Source organism: Cebus imitator, unplaced genomic scaffold, assembly GCF_001604975.1.
Source record: "Cebus imitator isolate Cc_AM_T3 unplaced genomic scaffold, Cebus_imitator-1.0 Scaffold64, whole genome shotgun sequence".
NCBI lineage: Eukaryota > Metazoa > Chordata > Mammalia > Primates > Cebidae > Cebus > Cebus imitator.
This window is the reverse complement of record NW_016107379.1, coordinates 7,643,055-7,650,739: the sequence shown is the minus strand read 5'-3', so window position 1 is coordinate 7,650,739 and position 7,685 is coordinate 7,643,055.

Here is a 7,685-nt window from a genome sequence, read left to right as displayed (position 1 = left end):
AAAAAAAAAAAAAAAAAAAAAAAAAAAAAAAATCAGAATTAAATACTAATATGTAAACATTGAGAAGCTGTACACTAATTTTCAGACTTCTAGCTTCTCTTGAAATACATCTCAAGATCTGGTAACAAGTGATCTATATGCCCCGTGGCAACAATTCACCAGAACTAAGAAATCGTTGTCCCCCTTAGCTGGGCACTCTGCAGCTCATTAGAGTCCTTATTAGCCTTGTTTACATTATCTGTAAGCATGTGAGTTTCTCATCCCTAATTTAGAAAAAAACAAAAAGATTAAAGGACTGGAACACAGAACTACAGAAAAAAAAAAAAAAAAGATAAGGAGAGTTATGTCTCAGAAGACTGGAATCATTAGGCCAGAAGAATGAGTATGGGAGGAAAGCACATTTTTCAAGCAGAACAGACCTAGGCACTCCTACAGATAACCACATGAGGGATTCTAAGAATTTTATACTGATTACAAAGAGGAAGAATTATGTGGTAGGATGCAAACTTCTTCCCCTCCTTGGGAGAAAGACTGGCTAGGGATGGTGTAGGCTGTATAAGGAGTATTTGTACTGAGATTTGCAGTATTTTCAGCTAAATCTTTTCTTAAATCAGGCATTAGCATACTGTCTGTGGCCAGGATTCTGGGCAAAATATATCTCTGGCACATTCATTTCTATCATCTCCCATTTTCCCCTCTCTGCCCACTCATGCTATGTCATCAAATTCTAGTTATAGCAGACTCCCTCCATTTGGATAAGGTAATTTATTTAAAAAAAAAAAAAAAAAAGACATGCCAGAATGTATTGAGAGACAGGGTCTTGCTCTGTAGCCCAGGCTGGAGTGCAGTGGTGTGATCGTATCTCACTGCAGCCTCAAACTCCTGGACTCAAGTGATCCTCCTGCCTCAGCCTCCCAAGTTGCTAAGACTACAGGTGTGAGTCAATAAGCCCTACTAGTTTTTGTAATTTTTGTAGAGATAGGATTTCACCATATCGCCCAGGCTGGTCTTGAACTCCTGAGCTCAAGCGATCCTCCCATCTCAGTCTCACAAAGTGCTAAGACTGCAGGTATGTGCAGCTGTGCTCAGCCCAGTCTGGTCTTTCTGAAGAGAGTCCTAGAATGCCATGGTGTATAGTTCATCTGTTCTCATCCTAACTCCAATCACCTTTTCCTGCCTAATTTCTTAGTTAGAGCTTAATCTTCCAGTGGAAGAAGCTCTGTGGGGCTTTTCCATGTTGCACATACTACCTGCTCCACCCACTGTTACAGACAGGCATGTCTCTGGAGAAGTCTTCTACTCAAGGAAAGATTTAATACAGCTTTGAGAGACACAGGAAAAATCAAACTGTGTTTAGAAAAAACAAACTATTCTATACTCTCATTCAACACAAAACTTCTGACACCAAGCAATTCTTCAGTGGACACCAGCTGAGTGTTCTGTAATTCAATTCTGACACCATCTACCTGGAGATAGTGTCAAGTCCCACAAGCTGGGGGCTCAGTTCTACAAGACTGCTCACCACTTCAGATGCCAATGGCAAGTAGGCAGTAGGTTGTCACCTATGCCTCTGACTGGCTGGCTATAAATTGGAGGCCCCATTACCCACTCCTTGGATTTCATTAATTTGCTAGAGTGGCTTACAGAACTCAGGGAAATACTTTACTTACATTCACTAGTTTATTAATAAAGGACATTACAAAGGTTAGAGATAAAGCGATGCACAGGGCCAGGCATGTGGGAAGGGGCACAGAGCTTCAATACTCTCTCCGGCACACCACCTTTCAAGCACCTTCACATATTCAGCTATCCAGAACCTTGTCCTTTTGGGTTTTATGGAGGCTTCATTATATAGGCATGATTGACTAAATCATTAGCCATTTGTGATCAGCTCAACCTCAGCCCCTCTCCTTTCCCCAGAGGTCAGTAGGGACTGAAAGTTGTTATTGTTGTTAATCTCTTACTGTGTTTAATTTATAAATAACTTTATCATAGGTATGTATGTATAGGAAAAATACATAGTATATAAAGAATTCAGTACCATCTGTGATTTCACGCATCTACCGGGGTTTCTGGAACATATTCCCCTGGGTAAGGGGCGATTACTGTACAGATGTTTGTCACATAATATTAACAAGTAGAATGGGGTGGCAACTCTAAAAACTGTGTCCATGAGAAATTTAAATTAAATGTACCTTTCCACTTGGTATCAATTACTTGGCCACCTATGTGAATTCTATTTGGGTATTCTAATTACTTTAAACCAGAAGTTCCTACAATTTCTTAGTTCACAGTGCTGATATACCTTAGTATCTCAGCGCTTTTTGTATGACACCCCCAGGCCAACAAATATATAACCATTCTGTTTAGTAAGTAGTCAGGTCCAAACAACCTAGTAATTATGTCCTAACATCTTATAACTGTTTTAAAAAATAATACATATAATGTAAAATAAAAAAATATTTAATTTCATTTTTAAATAACCACAATTAATTACTTACTAATGGATGTGTGCCTGAGCATTGTATCACTTTTCAAACCTTGGATCACACACTGCTTACTGACTATCAAAGCAATTGCTAAAAACCTAACTTCACAAAGATATGATGTCATTGAAAGGAATGGAGTGCACTGTTGAAACTGTAATCTGTCTCAAACTACTTCATGTGGTGTCCAGCTAATAATATAGGCAGTATTGTGTTTGCTTTGGAAACAATTTTCCATGAGGCCTCTGGGATTTCTTCATGGGGTCTTAGGACGCCATGGTGTATAGTTCACAAACCACGACTTTAGATCTTTTCTTCAACCACTACCAAAGCAACTGAATGACAATTTCTCTCCCATTTTATCAGGGCAATCTCCAAAAAAGACTTACAGATTAGGTACTATATAATATAATACAATATAATATAATATAATATAATAAAGTATATAATAAAGTATCTTCCAACTAGTAAAAAACCTCTTTATAGATGCAGAGACCTCTCTAATAACAATGACCCTCATAAACCATAAGTCTCAACTCATGTTTATATAATAAAGGATATTTTATAAACAAAACTACTATAAGAGATTTTTATGTATTAAGTTAAAACTGTCTATATTTGACAATTATTCTACCTACAAAAACAATTTTATATGATTCATCAATCTTGATTAACTTGGTCAAGAAGAAAGAGCCTCACTTTTAAAAATTTCATGCATGTTTGACAATCAGAGCATAGGTAGGTATAGTAACCTTCTTGTTACCGCAGATATCACAGGTGAAAATCTGTGACTATAGGCTCTAAATTAACATTACTATAGTTTCTGGCCAGGAGTGGGGAGCTATGCAGAGAGCTATTTATTACACCACTGCATTCCAGCCTGGGTGAAAGAGAGAGACCCTGTCTCAAAAAGAAAAAAGAAAACACATACATACAAAATTTCCTTTGACTGTTAGTCAATTATATATTAATCTAGTTAACAAAAGCAGCCCACTGGCTGGCCACGGTGGCTCAAGCCTGTAATCCTAGCACTTTGGGAGGCCAGGACAAGCAGACTGCCTGAGCTCAGAAGTTCAAGACCAGCCTGGGCAACATGATGAAACCCCATCTCTACTAAAATACAAAAAATCAGCCAAGTGTGGTGGTGGGTGCCTGTAATCCCAGCTACTCAAGAGGCTGAGGCACAAGAATTACTTGAACTGGGAGGTGGAGGTTGCAGTGAGCCGAGAAAGTGCCACTGCACTCCAGCCTGGACAACAAAGCAAAACTCTGTCTCAATAAATAAATAAATAAAAATAAAAGCAGCCCACTAAGGAGAGCTATGCTGTTCTCATATATTGCTCTATTTACTACTTCATAGTGAACCTGTTATCCAAATAAGCAAACAAATCATGCCGTTACAGTGAATCAAATGGAAAGGTGTAAAATGCAGGTATTATTGATTTTATACAACAGACGTTTCCCTAAAAGTTATGTAATGCAAATCAAGGTAAGATAATTATGGAAAGACTTGTTTAATTATACTGGAATGTGTCATTTAGAGGAATCCAAAAGTGAGTTCTTTGTAAAGTGAAGAATGTTTTCCAAGGGAAATTGGTGCTCTCTCATTTGTATATACCAATTGTACATGCTTATTTCCGATTACAGGACAAGACTTGTTTTTTCTCAGCAGAGGCTATTGCATTCTTAGAAGATAATTATGTGGCTCCATCTTTTTAGCTATTTAGAGATACCATAAATATAAAATAGGGCCAAGTGGCTCACAAATATGGTGGCTCACATTTGTAATCCTAGAGCTTTGGGAAGCTGAGGCTGGAGGATCACCTGAGGCCAGGACTTCAAGATCAGCCTGAGCAACATAGTGAGACCTTGTCTGTCCAAAAAAAAAAAAAACTTTTTTTTAAATTTAGCAGGGCATGATAGTGTGCGCCTATAATCCCAGCTACTTGGGAGGCTGAGGCAGGAGGATTGCTTGAACCTAGGAGTTCAAGGCTGCAGTTAGCCATGACTGGACTGTGCCACTGCACTACAGCCTGGGCAACAGAGTGAAACTGTCTCAAAAAATATATACACACATACACACACATACATACAGACGCACACACACACACAATTCTCGAAAAGCAAATTTTAAAACCTGATAATGTCTAAATTTTGTCATACAGCAATATCAATTTCCCTCAAGATTCATTTGTTCACACAAAAATATTCCGAGATGGGTGGATCACCTGAGGTCAGGAGTTCGAAACTAGTCTGACCAACATAGTGAAACCCTGTCTTTACTAAAAATACAAAAAAATTAGCTGGGCATGGTAGCAGGTGCCTGTAATCCCAGCTACTTAGGAGGCTGAGGCAGGAGAATCACTTGAACCTGGGAGGTGGAATTTTCAGTGAGCCAAGATGGCGCCATCAGACTCCAGCCTGGGCAAAAAGAGTGAAACTCCATCTTAAAAAAAAAAAAAGAAAGAAATGTCAGGGGTCACTGTCAGTAATTATACATACATAAAAATTATATGAAGTACAGCCAACAATGAAAAAGCAATAAAAAGCCTATATAAAGATAATCTGATTGATAATGCTCATACCAATAGGAGCACAGCTGAGTTTTTCAATGCCCTTCAACATATATAAACATATAAATTAATTTTTAAAGTCTACAGTCTGATTAGTAACATTGAAAATTACAATCTCAAAAAAATGTTTTTGTTTCCAAAGCACGTAAGAGTGAGGGCGTCATGGGAAAGGGACAATAAGTTGTACAAAAAGCTCATGTTCCAGATAATGTGAGAATTTTAAAAACACTTTAATACTATGAATTTGAAGAGCAATTTTTCGAAGCGCTAAAAAAGTATTTATCCATTTAGTTAGTTTTAGAAAAAGGGTCTTGCTCCATCACCCAGGCTGGAGTGCAGTGGCACCACCATAGCTCACTGCAGCCTTGAACTCCTGGGCTCAAGCAATCCCCCCACTTCAGCCTCCCAAATAGCTAGGACTATAGGAACATGCGACTGCACCCAGCTAATTTCTTTGGTTTTTGTTTGTTTGTTTTTGTAAAGACAGGGTCTCACTATGTTAGCCAGGCTAGTCTTGAACTCCTGGCCTCAAGGATCTGCCCAGGCCTCCCAAAGTGCTGGGATTACAGGCATGAGCCACTGTCCCCGGTTGAAAAATTTATACATGTTAAGAGCATGATGTAAATATAATTTGCAAATGATTTTCAAATGTAACACCATGCTGACAGGATAGCTGAATTCAATATGGTTTGTATTATTTTTTTAAGTGGAAGAAAATGAATTCAATAAAAATACTGTGAGATATCAGAAGAATATTCAATTGCTCTGGTTTTGTTTAACATTTCTGAACTAGGTTGAGCTTTAAATGAAAATTCATTCTACCCCCTCCTCCTCTCATTTTACTTGGCAAGAACTTTGCCAAGTAGTCAAAAGAGGTGAGAGGAAGCATTCCTGGCAGAGGGATCTTCATACAGAAAGATATATGCCAATATGATATTGTTCATGGTCAATGCAACCGTATAATAAAGCAAAGTGATAAGATAGAAAAAGATTGAGTAATGTTAAACTGGACTGCCATTATTAACATATGCCCTAAAAGAAACATGTTCTCCTGCTCTGTCTCTACAATGGCCAGCAAAAATGCCTCCCTCCTTATCCGTAACTCCAGTGGAACAGATGTTGGTCTCTAATACTATTCTCCATTAAGAAGGAACCAGAGGCCAGGCACGGTGGCTCACACCTGTAATCCCAGCACTTTGGGAGGCCAAAGTGGGAGGATCCTTTGAGGCTAGGATTTTGAGACCAGTCTGGGCAACACAGTGAGACCCTGTGTATTTAAAAACAAAACAAAACAACAACAACAACCAAAAAACAAAAACAGAGTTTTAGGGAGAGTACTAGTTCCATGTCTGACTGCAACCAAAAAATATCAAAATGGGATTGGGCTATCTTGTCAGAAAGCAAGCAGACTTTAAAATTTTTACTTATCCATTTATTTTTTAAGTGACGAGGTTTTGTTCTGTCACCCAGAGCTGCAGTGCAGTGGTGGGATTATGGCTCATTGCAGCCTCAAATTCCTGGCCTCAACCCATCTTCCCACCTCAGGCTCCCAACTAGTTAGGACTACCTGTATACAGCACCGCTCATGCTCCTAACTAACTTTTTTGTTTTTTTGTAGCGACAAGGTCTATGTTGTCCAGACTGATCCTGAACTCCTGGTCTCAAGCATTCCTTCCACCTCAGCCTCCTAAATGCTGGGATTACAGGTGTGAGCCACTGTGCCCAGCCAAGGAGAATTTTTTAAAAAAGGTCCAAGGTTAAGTGCTAAAAGAACAAAGAAGCCAGTTTGAGGTTAGCCAGACTGTCACATTTGAACATTAAAAAGAGAATAATAATTACAGCTAAATGGAATAAGTCTGTGATAAGCCATGAATTCATAATGAGATGCAAAAGGGAATGCTAACACACATAAAAAGATGGTTATAAAGAAGGGTGAAAATAATAGGGTATCTAACGTCTTATGACATTAATAACTAGGTTGGTGTTAACACTTAGGTGTTTTGTTTCTACTGTTAAGTATATGTCTATTTATGATGTATAGCTGTGTACTTTTTTGTTTCAGTACAAGGAGGGTAGGATAGATAAAAGGAATTGTGTGTGACTAAGCCAAACAGTTCCAAAAAAAGCAGGTCATGAACCAACAACAAGAAATTCAGATCCGCACAGGCCCTAACACACACAGCCGTTTAAAGGAGATGCAGTGGCTGATGAGTACCTATGGTCACACACAATGACCCAGTAGACATTATGAGTTCTAAAATTGGTGAATTAGTCAAACACCCTAGAGAGCTCACAGTACAGACCTGATCCCTGATCTCTCAGGAGAGGAAACATCAATAATTCCTGGCACTACTGCTACCAGAAAAGGGCAAGCTATAATCCAACAGAACACTGAGCTATGAAACACTGATCACACAAAAAAAATAAAGAATATTTCAATCATAGAATAACTCCAAGCTGCAAGAAACTAACAGTCTATGAGAAAGGCATGAACTTAAAAATTCTCCTGAGCGGGTAATGTTCAATTATAGAAGGGAGCTGATGCACACCCATACGACTTTAGGTTGCCCATCAACACAGCCTTTGGGTAAGCTTTAGACATAACCAAACCTTGTGTTTTAATTAA